This window comes from Orycteropus afer, unplaced genomic scaffold (assembly GCF_000298275.1).
Source record: "Orycteropus afer afer isolate SDZICR_OR568_19922 unplaced genomic scaffold, OryAfe1.0 scaffold00006, whole genome shotgun sequence".
Classification (NCBI taxonomy): Eukaryota; Metazoa; Chordata; class Mammalia; order Tubulidentata; family Orycteropodidae; genus Orycteropus; species Orycteropus afer.
In genome coordinates this window covers 21,183,012-21,193,756 of record NW_006921593.1, presented here as the reverse complement: position 1 = coordinate 21,193,756, position 10,745 = coordinate 21,183,012, and the positions used below count along the sequence as shown (strand labels likewise).

The following is a 10,745-nucleotide window of genomic DNA, read 5'->3' as shown; positions in this document are numbered from 1 at the left end:
AACGAGCATTCTGGCCGCGCTTCTTCTAAGACGACTTCTTCCTTCCTTCAGCCCACAATCCATCCAACGTGCTTTGCCAGCACATAACTCAAAGGTATCACTTCTGGGGTCTTTCCTAGTCACGTCCAGCTTTGTTGTGCACATGAGGGCGTTGAAAATACCCCGGCCTGGGCCACGTGCAGCTTGTCCTCGAGGTGTGTGGTCTGCATCGTGTGGCTGGAGCACGGTGTATTCATCCGTTCGTCAGTTGGTGAACGTTTGGGTCATTGCCGGTTTGGGGCTGTTTGAAATAAACGTGCTGTGAACATTCACAGGCATGTCTGTGTGGACTCAGGCTTCCGCTTCTCCTGGGTAAACACCTGGGCGTGTGATTGCCATGTCAGGTGGTGCTTTTTCAGTTTTCATGGAACTGCCGCACCGGTTTCCACAGTGGCTGCCCCCGTACACGGCCACTCTTCCAGAGCCTTGCTGCACTGGGCACGGTCAGTCTTTTCCCCTTTTGTGGTTCCGATTGGTGTCTCTGGGATGGCTGCTGGTCTCGACATCTGTTTGTGTGCACCTTTGTCGTCCTTGTATCTTCCTTGGTAAAATGTCCAAAATGTTTTGCCCACTTTTAAGCAGGGTTGGTTGCCTGTTTTGACTTTGTAGCGTTCTTTGTGTGTTCTGGATCCGAGCTCCCTATCAGCTGTGATGTGCAGAAGTTTCCTCCTGTCTGTGGGTTTCCCTTTCCTTCTCCTAACGGTGTCTCTCAGAGAGCCAAGGCTTCATCTGTTATACTTTTACGGGTCATGCTTTTGGTGTTGTGTCCCACCAGTCCTTCCCTAACCCACAGTCACAAAGGTTTTCTTGTGTGTTTTGTTATAGAAGGTTTGTAGTGTTTGGTTTTGCATTTGGAGTTAATTTTTGTATAGAATGTTACCGAGAGCAGGTGCTGCTGGCACGGGACTTGGCGGATGTCACCGTGCCTTTAGTTTGGGTGAGACAGGCTCAGCAGAAGCAAGACAGAGAAGACTGTGGACACAGTTTTGTTAATGTCCCCTGGGCAGGGATGTCAAGGCCACTTCAGAACAAGAAAACGAATGTGCTCTGTGTGAGCTGTGTGGACGCCCATTCAGACGGTGGGGCCTGTGTGTGTCACCCGAGTGCCTCCATGCTGGATTATTACCAAGGCTGTCTGATTGAAGTCCCCCGGCTGGCCAGAAGACCCGTCCCTGTCACCCAGGTGAGCCCTTCCCGACTGCTAATGCTCTGTGATACGCTTGTCAGAGGCCGCAGGAGGAAGGACTGGCCTGGACCAGGGCTCCGTGCTGCTTAGCTGTAAGGGTTAGGGAACTTGCCTAATTCCCCTACAGGAAAAAAAAAATAAGAGTTAAAATGAAGTAGAAATGTGCTTCTTTTAAATATTAAATTACAGTCGTGTGTCACTTCATGTCCATGCTATGCTGTGTGAAAGGTACTCTGGTGGCACAGTGCCTGAGGCACCTGACTGCTAACCATAAGGCCGGCAGTTCAAACCCACCAGCCACTCCTCGGAAGGAAGGCTGGGCAGTCTATTTCCATAGAGACACTGCCTCGGAAACCCAAGGAGGGGTCGTTGTGAGTCGGGTCCCGCCCAACGGCCATGACAGCAGCAGCAGCTTTGTGCAATAGGACGCTCTGTGATCTGGGTGTTGTGCGGACGGCGCATTGCAGTCTGGGCCCACTGCTGCCTTAAGTGTCCCTGATGGTCTTGGTGCCCTGCTGGTGATCGTCACCGTGCCCAGAGGGATCCGCTCTGTGTTTGCTCCTCAGTCCACACCGTCTCGGTTCTCCAGTGCAGCTGTCACAGGACCACCAGTGGACGGCTTTAACAAACAAACGCACTCTCACAGTGCAGGAGGCTACGAGTCCAAATTCAGGGCGCCAGCTCGAGGGAAGGCTTGCTCTCTGTGCTGCCTCTGGGGGAGTCCGTCTCCCTTCAACGTCTGTGGGCCTGGTGCTCCTTGGAGACCCCACGTGTCTTGCCATCCGTCTTGCCCGGGTCTAGGAGGTTCTCAGCGCAGGGACCCCAGGTCCGAAGGCCGCCTTGTGCTCCTGGCTCTTCTTTCTGGTGGTGGGTAGTCAGGTCCCCTTCCCCGCTGGCTTCTCTCTTCGTCTTTTGTGAGAGAAAACGTGCTGTGGGCCACGCCCTGGGGAGACTGCCCTGACGTTGGTTCAGGGCTGTGACCTGAGTAACAGGTGCTGCATTCCACCGTAACCTCCTTACAACATCGCATCAGATCACATCCTGGGGCATGACCGCATTGTTCCGTGACTGCCAAATGACATCACCATGTACTTGCCACACCACTGAGAATCTCGACCCAGCCACACCCACACTTTTTTTTTTTGGTCGGTCATGCTTGCTTTCTTTCTTTTTTTAAATTGTGATTTGGGTGGAAGTTTACGGAGCAAATTGGTTTTCCATTCAACAACCCGTACACATTCTGTTTTGTGACATTTGCTGCTATTCCCACACTGTGATAGCATTCTTCCCACTTTCTGCCTGTCCCCACTCCTTTCCTTCTCCCTACCTTCCCATCCCCTCCCACCTTCCTAGCTCCTTCCATGGGCAAACACTGCCCTCCGGCTGTCATGTGCTGGATCGTGGTCACGAGTGGCAAGCTGACATGTTTTTTGAAGACATGATTCAATCCAGGACCCACATCCATAGCGATTTCTCTGTATCTGAAGTGAGTACCTCTGGCATCTTCGTTGGCTTGTGGGTGCCGGTCCTTTAGCAGCTGGGTGGATTTTTCTTTGTTTCTGAGGATTGTTGTGGTTGTCGAGTGCAACACGCCTGAATCGCGAGCGGTGGCACTCACTGACTTCTCACCTTTGTGTGTTGAATAAACTTCCGTGTCGCTCCTCCTCCTTTGCCTCCTGCTGCTGCCGTCACTAGCGCTGCTTTTGCTGCCTTTGGGAGCCATGATGCGCTTCATGGTCATATTTTCCGAAGAACTTAAGCAGAGAGAGAACGCTGCAGCGTTTGAGACACGCATGCCACACGGGATTGGCTGCTGCTCGTGTGAGTAGGAGCACGTGGTTACACAGGACGTGTTCTAGGTAGAAAGTACAGTACATGCATGAGCGGGTAACACAGGTGGTTTGTGTGACCTCCCAGACCTCCGTGTCATAGGCTTTGGATGCTCTGTGTTCCAGTCCCCTAGTGCTGCTCTGACAGGAATGTACCACCAATAGGACAGCCTTACCAAACAGGAGTTTACTCTTACAATTTGGAGGCTTTAAGTCCAAGTTCAAAGTGCTAGGCTCTAGGGGCTGGGTGAAAGCCCCTCCACCTTGGGGTCCAGCTCTGCCTCCTGCTCCTGGCCCACTGGAGCTAGAGGCATTTCTTCACTCAGACAGCTGCTGGCTGCTGAGGCTGAGAAGCCCCAAGGTTGGCAAGTAAAAAGGCACAGTCCCGATGTTACCAATCCACACGGCAGGCCATTAACTTAAGTCCATTGTAAGTCTCAAGGTCGGCAGAGCACGGTAGGCTGCTGAACAGCGACACGGCTCCATGCAGGGTTCAAGCATGCCATAGGCTAGAGACCATTCCCAAGGCTTCTCCTTATATACAGGAGGCAGACCACACAACCAAAGCAACTACTCAGCTGCTCCCAGTGGATTCCACCATGGAGTTGATTACCAGTCTCATCATGGGGAATACTACATCCAGCTGCCCAGCCACTCACCCAGGCCCAGCCCAGTTGACACACAAACTGAACCATCACACTCTGCATCACGATACGCCTGGCAGCACAGCCCCTTGTCTACATGAGACATACAGCACCCGTGTTGCATGTGGGAAGCTGTTGCATTCACATATCTCATTCTCTGATTGGGATTTCTGGACTCTGTTATAAGCCACGGGGCTGCAGACGCCTGTGTGGTTGGACGTTGCCTGAACAGACGTTACACAGCACAGGGTGCAGTTATGAACACTATGCTGTACCCTGATGCTCTCATGTGTACACTCTGTGTTGTGAGTGAGATGCATTCTGGGCGTTTGGTCTGTTAGTTGGTGTCAGATATTCGTATGCCTGGTACTGCTTAGGCTTCCAGGATCTTGACAGAGTTCTTCGGAATGCACTACAGGTGGAGTTTGTTCGAATGGTAGAGAGTAACACTGCGATAGTAGTAATCCCCCGGCTGCCGGTCGGTCTGTGGTGCTGGGTGGCTCGCATGTGGCTGTGCGGCTGAGGGCTCTGGCACCGGTGTTTCGGACCCCAGCCACGTCCCCGTGGGGGACAGGTTGCAGCAGAGCCTGCAGACTCAGACTGACGCGGAAGGCAGGCCTGGTGCTCCGCTCCGAACGTGAACCCGAGAGCCCGCGATCACACAGAGCGCTGTCCAACGCAGAGCTGGAGACCGAGCCCAGGCCAGAGAGCCCTGGGAACGCACTGTGGCCACGCTCATACGACCCCAGTGCACGCCAGGCGTCTGTTACGTGCCAGGCCTGTGTGACACATGGCTGCGTGTGGTCCTGTTAATCTCACAGAAGAGTTGCCGTCTGAGAACGAGTCATTGAGGTCACGGCCGTAGTTCCCACCGAGGCATGTCTGCCTGCATAACCTCGATACCAGATGCCTTTGCGTGGGTCCCCACTCATGGCAACGCTGTGTGTGTCAGAGGGAGGACCGTGCCCCGTCACGACGGCCGGTTTGTCGGGGAGGACCGTGCTCCGTCACGATGGCCGGTTTGTTGGAGGGAGGACCGTGCCCCGTCACGACGGCCGGTTTGTTAGAAGCAGATTGCCAAGCCTTTGTAACTGAGGTGCTTTTGATGGTCTTGAACCCCCAGCTCAGCTGAACACATTAACCGTTTGCACTACTCAGCGACTTATAACCATAGTCAGCCATCATGGATGCACTGTTGCCGCCCAGTCCTCAGACCCATTCCCCTGATGTCCGTCACAGCAGAGGCTTCCCTGTCCCCGATGTCCATCACAGCAGAGGCCCCATCCCCCTGATTCTGTCACAGCAGAGGGCAACCCCGTCCCCCAATGTCCGTCACAGCAGAGGACCCCCTCGCCCCCGATGTCTGTCACAGCAGAGGCTTCCCTGCCCCCGATGTCTGTGATAAAAGAGACCCTGTCTCCCGATGTCCATCACGGCAGAGGCCCCTCCGTCCCCATTGATGTCTCACAGCAGAGGGCCTCTGTCCCCCAGTGTCTGTCACAGCAGAGGGCTCCCGCCCCCCGATGCCCGTCACGGCAGAGGGCCCCCGCCCCCCCGATGCCCGTCACGGCAGAGGGCCCCCGCCCCCCGATGCCCGTCACGGCAGAGGGCCCCCGCCCCCCGATGCCCGTCACGTCAGAGGGCCCCCGCCCCCTGATGCCTGTCACGTCAGAGGGCCCAGGATCGCGGCTGCATGCAGTTGCCAGGTCTGCTCAGTCTCTCTTTGAGGCCGTCTGTCTGTCTCCCTCCCCCTCCCGCACCTGACAGTCCTGGGATTCTCCCACCGACACTGCCCACGCGTTCACTCTCACACGGGGCGGCCCCACGTGCTGCACGTTACAAGCTGGTGATTTGGTCACAGCCCCTCAGCCTTCTCAGTGGACGACCGAAACCAGCCCACGGCCATGCAGTCGGTTCTGACTCGTAGCGGCCCCCACCAGGCGTCCCAGGCTGTACATCTTTGTGGAAGGTGACTGCCTCAGCTTTCCTTCACAGAGCAGCTGGTGGGTTCGAATCCCAGTGGACAGAACTTCTTGTTGTTATGTGCCGTCGAGTCGACCCAACTCATAGCGACCCCTCCTTGGGTTTCCGAAGCAGTATCACTACGGGAGTAGATGGCCCAACCTTCCTTCCGAGGAGTGGCTGGTGGGTTTGAACCGCCAGCCTTCTGGTTAGCAGTCAAGTGCCTTAGCCACAGAGAAGGGAAATGTGTGTGTGTGTGCATATGTGTGCGCGTGTGTACCCACGCGTGCTAACAGCTGTGTGTTCACACCAATCTACCCTTCATTTCAGTTCAGACCCACAGGGTTCAGGCTGGTTTTCACCCTTGTGCTTAGTGGTTTCCTTTCCAGCAATGAGAGGCCTGGCTCCCGTCATCCTGACGCGGCTCCTGTCGTCCTGACGCGGCTCCCTTCGCCCTGACGCAGCTCCCTCTTGACTGTCCCCTTGCTGCGCCCTCCTCCCCCGCACGTGACTCTGCTCTCTCCTCCTGGGCCCTGGTGCCCCACCCAGCCTGCTTCCCTGCCCAGGGGCCTGGCCCTGCTGCCCCTGCCCACATGACGACCCCTGCTGGGTTCCCACAGTCCTCCTCCCCACCCTGCCCATGCTTTCCTGCTGTGCCCGTTAGGGAGGGAAGGGCGGAGGGTTCTGCACTCACCAGAGGCGGGTCTCTTCAGGAAGGGCCACGTCCCTCATGTACCTGTTGTGGCTGGTGTGCTGTCTGACATGGGGACTGCTGACTGTGGACTGGACCGGGCCGTGCTGCAGCCAGCTGAGCCAGTTAGGAGAGAAGGGGAGGCGGACAGGGACAGGACGGGGACACGCGGTGGTGACTTGCCTGAGGGGAAGTCAGGCGTTCAGGAGACCCAGAGGCGGGTCTTCTAGAAACTTCTGGAGAAGAAGGACTTGGGCAGGTGGTGCCGGTGCCCTTGGCGTGCCCGCACTGACCACAGGGTGGCGCCTGGAGCCCGCTGCGTGCAGCGCCCTGGCTATGGGTGCCCAGTGGTGGCGGCACTGCTCACTGTGTTTGGGTTTTGCAGCTTGGAACTTTGTGGTTTGGAGAGTAAATGCACATTTCCACGTAAAATGTGATACGAATGGCGTTCACATGGCTTTCTGACCTGTAGTCGTGTGGCATCAACTGAAAGGGACGGTTCACTGTGAGGGGTGCTTGTCAGAGCGCCTGGGGTTTCCCGAGCTCGCCTGCTTCTCCGGAAGAGCACAAGCCTGGCTTGCTCTGACCTGCACCTGCAGGGCTGTCGTGTTCCACAAAGAAGTCATCGAAAGACTTGCCTGTGGTGGGGAATCACCTCCGATGGGGACTTGCTGTGGTGGGGACTTGCCTCTGGTGACTGGCAACATTATTGGGACCTTAAAAATCCTCCAAGGCAAGAAAAAGTAGGGCCTTTCCAACAGAACCAAAGTCAGACCTGCTTCCGGCTTCTCTTACCTCAAATGCTGGGAGGAAACAGCAGCAGCAGCTAGAGGTCCTGTGGCGAAACACCCTGCCCGGGGAGGGCTTACTGTTTACCAGCTTCGTTGCCTGTGTGAAAGCAGGATGTCACTGGGTAACGCGGGGGCTTGGGACGGAACAGGAATCGGCAACGATGCAGTCAGGCTGGATAAACGACCGAAAAGCAAACGTGGAGACTGAGCCCAAGCCCCCAGCTTCCGGAGGGACATGCGGCCCCAGCACAGCGGCCGCTGGTCCCGTGGGGCCTTGAGGCCCGTTCATGCTGAGATGGACTGTGAGAGCAGCCTGCACACACCGGAGCCTTTGGACAGGAGAAGAAGACAGCGCCTCCAAGGGAGCCGTGTTGGTTGCGTGTTCGGACGATTACAGCTTTGATGTATCCACAGACCCTGACTTGCAGTGGCCTCCGTTCCAACAACTCCATTGTAAGTCGGTCTGACTCGAATAGCTAATTTTTTTTTTTTGGTTTTCATTTTACTGCCTTTTGTTGTTGTTATGCGCTGTCGAGTTGGCCCCGACTCATAGTGACCCCTCCTTGGATTTCCGAGGTGGTATCACTACGGAAACAGATTGCCCCACCTTCTTTCTGAGAAGTGGCTTGTATTATCAGTACCTTTATAAATCCAGTCTTTGTCTTTGGGGGTTGGCATGAGGACAGTGAGCTCAGTAGTCTATGTGCTGCACCACTGAGTGCGGTGTGTGCCACTAAGGATGACATGTACTGAAAACAAGACGGTCATGAAGTGCAAGTCATCACAACTCAAATACGTGGTAAGGCGGGGCCTGGCTGTATCAGGCTGAACACAGTTCATTGACATATCTCCTATTTCCTTTCACCTTTCCAATGCAATGTACAATTGCATATGTGGCCCACGTATTTCTCTTGGATGCTGCTGGTATAGACTAAATGCGTTAAATTGAGCATTGAACCTGATTAAGCTTATTGAATAGGGTATAAATATTGGTACAGAGTTGAACGCAAAACCCTCCTTCAGTTCTTGAAAAATTCATTTTTCGGGAAAATAGCATCATAATAGATGGTGAGAGAATAAAGTAAAAATAATAATAATGGAATTCAAGTCTCCATGTGCTCAGAGTCCTTCTCTTCACCTTGCCGGGTGCTGTGGGGTCGGTTGCGCTCACAGCGACCCTGTGTGCAGCAGAAGGAAACACGCCTGGGCCTGGGCCAGCCTCGCAGTCGTGCCGGGTTGGAGCCCCTCACTGCAGCCACTGTGCCACCTCGTTGAGCGTTCTCCTGTTTTGCTGCCCCTCTGCTTCAGCGAGCATGAGGTCCTGCTCCAGGGACCGGTCCCTCCTGGTACCATCACCGAAGTTTGAGAGATGGAGTCTCGCTGTCCTCACTTCTGAGGGCCATTCTGGCTGCACTTCTGCCAGGACGGGCTTGCTCTTAATGCTGGCCTTTGGTGGCTGGCCTTCCCCATCTGCACATCATTAGTCCCACAGTCTTTGCTCCCCTTCGTGCTTTGGGGGGCTTGGTAGGAAACCTCTCTCCACCCCCAGGGCAGAAAGCTGCTTACCTTTCTGAAAACGTGAAGCTTTGCTTTAAGGTGGAAGCCCTTCGCCCACCTGGGGTTGACTTCTCAGAGCCAGAGGCCCATCCCCTTTCTCTGCACGGATCACGTGGCCCCTCCTCGTCCTGCTGTGCACTTGACCTGCAATGCGGTCTCCGCCACATGGAAATCCCAGCCTCGTGGGGCCCTTCCTGGAGCCTGTACACCAGAGGCTGGGAAGCGTCCCGTAGAGGGTCAGGTAGTGGACATGCCCAGTTGTGAGGATCCCACTGTCCGCCTCCGAGCGACCCAGCTGGGGCACCATCCTGGGACAACGGCTACAGGGAACGTGGAAGCCATGTGACTGGGGCCGGTGACTGGGGCCAGTGAGACCATCTCCGGACCCTGGGATATGGACTTCAGAGACCTTTCACGTGCCATGGAATGTTATGCCTTAAACATTGCTGCAGCTATTTGAAAGTGAAATCCATTCTTAACCCATGCAGAAAAACCAGGCAGTGGACCGGCCTGCAGGCTGTGGGGTGCCGGCCCCGCCCCTACCGGGCCAGGCCCACCCGGTACCACCCTGCGCACGTCACTGCGGCGAGGCGTCCTGTCTGGTACTGAAGCCCCCTCCGTAACTCCCTGTGAATATCACCAGCCCCGCCCCCACCGGGCCAGGCCCGCCCGGTACCACCCCACGCACGTCACTGCGGCGAGGCGTCCTGTCTGGTACTGAAGCCCCCTCCGTAACTCCCTGTGAATATCACCAGCCCCGCCCCCACCGGGCCAGGCCCGCCCGGTACCACCCCACGCACGTCACTGCGGCGAGGCGTCCTGTCTGGTACTGAAGCCCCCTCCGTAACTCCCTGTGAATATCACCAGCCCCGCCCCCACCGGGCCAGGCCCGCCCCGGTACCACCCTGCGCACGTCACTGCGGCGAGGCGTCCTGTCTGGTACTGAAGCCCCTTCCGTAACTCTATGAATATCACCAGCAGCCTGTCAAGGGGCCTGAGAAGCCCCCTGGGGTTTTAGCCGGCGTTTTCGTAAACCGAAGTCTCCGTTTACTGTGGACATGGGATGCCTCTCGGTGATGCCACAGTGAGTGCTCTCAGCAGGCGTGCCCATCTGCTAGATTTACATCGGGTGCTCTAGTTAAGGAGCGCTCGTGGTGCAGGCCTGCTAACTGGAAGGGTGGCGGTTCAAACCCACCACCGCCCTGCAGAAGGAGGGTGAGGCAGTGTGCTTCAGTAAAGATTTGCCACCTGGGCAACCCAGCGGGGGTTGCTATGAGCCATCCACTGGGTGGCAGTGACTTTGGTCTGGTTTACTGTGTAGGTACTCTGCCATTGTAAACACTGTCTGATTAATAATGTTTTCCTAGTGGTTGGTTGCTGGTCGGCAGACCTACTGTCAGCAACTTCATTGTTAGGTACTCTGGCTTTGAAAACTACTGTCGATTCTTTAGAGTGTCCTAGCGGCAAGCACATCGCGTGTTTTCTAAGAGCCTTACACAGGTAACGTCGGCAGTAATGATGGGATGCAGGAAACAGGCCTTGGAGGGTGAGGAGCCGTCTCAGGCTGTGTGGCTGGTGAGTGACAGAGCTGGCATCAGACCGAGGCCTCCTGAGCCCCAGCTCATGCTGTCAGTCAGCCCTCTGCTGCACGCTGTTTCTGGCATCCTAAGGCCGCCCTGAAACGTCCAGAAAGGAGGCCCACGGTAGAGATGAGGGCGTGGCTTAGCAGGGAGTGGGCCGGGTTCTGGCTGAACCGAGACTCAGAGCAGTTGGCTGGTGTTCTCCTGTAATGAATGCAGGGACTCGTGGGTGTGTGAAGAATGTGAACTCCTGAGAAGTTCGACATGAATCTATTTCTGAGGTCACCGGACAGTATGTGTATCACTTACATCAAATAATCAGCCTTTGACATATATATCATCCCCTCACTGGAATCCTGGGAAAAAGATGCGGCAGTTGTTTTCCCTAAAGATGACAGCCTTGGAGACCCTATGGGGCAGTTACACTCTGTCCTCTAGGGGTGCTGTGAGTTGAAATGGACTCCAC

At 55.8% G+C, this 10,745-nt stretch overlaps 1 protein-coding gene across 1 annotated transcript in view; it reads left to right on the top strand.

Annotated features, from left to right (window-relative positions):
- The window catches only part of TRAF3IP1 (TRAF3 interacting protein 1), a 67,415-nt gene that overhangs the window by 48,498 nt on the left and 8,172 nt on the right, over positions 1 to 10,745 (top strand). The gene's annotated exons all lie outside the window — the stretch shown is intronic.